Source organism: Penaeus vannamei, chromosome 21 (genome assembly GCF_042767895.1).
Source record: "Penaeus vannamei isolate JL-2024 chromosome 21, ASM4276789v1, whole genome shotgun sequence".
NCBI classification, from domain to species: Eukaryota; Metazoa; Arthropoda; class Malacostraca; order Decapoda; family Penaeidae; genus Penaeus; species Penaeus vannamei.
Genome location: NC_091569.1, coordinates 8213097 through 8215596, shown reverse-complemented (window position 1 = coordinate 8215596; position 2500 = coordinate 8213097).

Below are 2500 nucleotides of genomic sequence, written 5' to 3'. Positions count from 1 at the left end.
ATAATAATTATAAGAATAATTATGATAATCATAATGATTATTTTTATCATTACTATTATCATTATTGTTATTATGATTATCTCTATTATTATTACTTTTATTACTTTTTATCACTAATATCAGTATTAGTATTAATATTGATATTAATATTATTGTTTTTATCATTATCATTACCAATATTATTGTTGTTGTTATTATAATTTTTTATTATTATTATTGTTATAATTATTATTACTATTATCATTATTATTATTATCATTATTATTATTATTATCATTATTATCATTATTATTACTATTACTATTATCATTATTATCATTATTATTGTTATTATTATTATCATTATTATCATTATCTTTTCTATTATTGTTATCTTTATCTTTATCATTATTTCTATCATCATAACCAGTTGTAGTAGTAGTAGTGCTAGTTTTAGTATTCATATTAGTATTTTTATCATTATTGTTGATATTGTTTTATTATCATGATTATCATTCTATTATTATTATTATTATCATTATTATCTTTATCGTTATTGTTTTCATTATCATTACTTTTATCGTTATTATTATTGTGATTATTACCATTATTATCATTATAATTGTCATTATCATTATTATAATTTCAATTATATGAAAACCAATTTCTTTATTGTTTTCATTATTGTTATTATCATTATTATTATCATTTTATTATCATTATTATTGTTATCATTACTAATATTATTATTATCATTATCATCACCATCATTACCATTGATATTATTATCATTGCTTTTATTGTTGTCAACATTATTGTTATGGGTGGGTGCTTCATGCGCAGGGTGGTGTGAAGCGATGGAGTGGTAGTCTAGTTAGTGTTAAGAGCTTTTGCATGCCTTCTCGCTTACAGCTGCCACCGTTGGCTAGCTTCGTGCGAAAAAGGGAGCAGCTCTGCATAAGCCTCCCCCTGCCAGTGCATAGCCTCTCCATCATCGAGACTCCCTGCAGTGCCTCCCCGTGGCCTCCCATGGAAACTGGGTACCTTGCGGTTCCAGGCTAAACTGCGGGGGATCTCGGAGCAGCAGGAGGCCCCCAGAGGTTCAGGGTCATGGCCCACCGGCGTGTGGACACACCCTGGCCCTGTACCAACTCCTGCCCCCTAGCCCCCTGGGGTTAATGGGAGGCTCGGGGGAGGTGGGCCTTGCCAGTCCTCCTCCCCCCAGATATAACCAATCGGCAGTGCCACAAGTAAACGGAAAGGCTGGGAGGAGGGGAAAAGTCCCTCCCACCCAGCAAGTGAGGCGGACTGTGGGCCCTGCTGGGAGGGCGACTGCTGGAGCGCAGGCTGGGAACGAGAACTACTCGTCTCGCCTGCGCTCTGGTGGCCGCCAGCCCAGAGTGAAGCTTGTGGGGGAAAGCCCTCGGGAACCCCACAGGTGGATGATGGGGCACGCAGCCCGCCACCCCCTTTTATATGGGGCAGCGTCGGTGGGGGTGGCAGAGGTGGCATCCACCCGGAGCGACTGCCAGAGGCTGAACTTCAGGCGGGAAGTCAGGGTGGGGGCTTGGAACGTCCGTTCTTTGCGTCAGGATGATCGGTTGCCTCTACTGTCGAGGGAACTGGAGAGGCTGAGAGTTGAGGTGGCTGCTCTCTCGGAGGTGAGGAGGCCTGGCAGCGGCATGACCTGTGTAGGTGGCTACACCTATTACTGGTCGGGCCGCAGCGACGGCCACCATCTCCAGAGAGTAGCCATTGCCATCTCCAGCAGACTCCAGCCCTCGGTAGTAGAGGTTACTCCTGTTGATGAGCGTATAATGGTATTGAGATTGAAGCTATCTTTTGCCTTCATGTCTCTTATTGCTGTGTACGCTCCTACCGATGTTTGTAAACTTGATGTGAAAGAGATGTTCTACGCCAAACTTACATCTGTGGTAGACAGATGTCCCCGGCGGGATATTCGCATTGTTCTGGGTGACTCCAATGCGGTATCCGGCTGTGATCGAGCTGGCTATGAGATGTCTGTCGGTCCCCATGGTTCAGGAGCTGATGCCGGTAGCGAGAATAGCCTCCTTTTCCGAGACTTTGCTAGGTCCCAGAAATTGAGGATTTCTGGCTCCTGGTACCAGCGCCCAGACCCACATCGCTGGACATGGTACAGTGATGCGGGTAATGCAGCCAAGGAGATCGACCACATACTCGTTAGCACTCGTTGGAGGATCCTTCAGAATTGCAGGGTGTACAGGAGTGCTGAGTTCTGTGGTACTGATCATAGATTGGTTGTGGCTACCCTCCGGGTCCACTTCAAAACTCCCCAGCGGTTAAATGATCACCCTAGGGTGTTTCATTTGGACAGGCTGAGGGAGGGGGGTGTGCCCGCGGGTTTGCTGAGGCAATCTCTGATCGTTTCGCAATGCTTGGCAGTCTGACAGACCCTGTTCTTCTGTGGGACACCTTCAAGCGTGAAACGCTTGATGCAGCTCAAGATACGATTGGTGTACGCCCGAGAGCAGTACAGAAT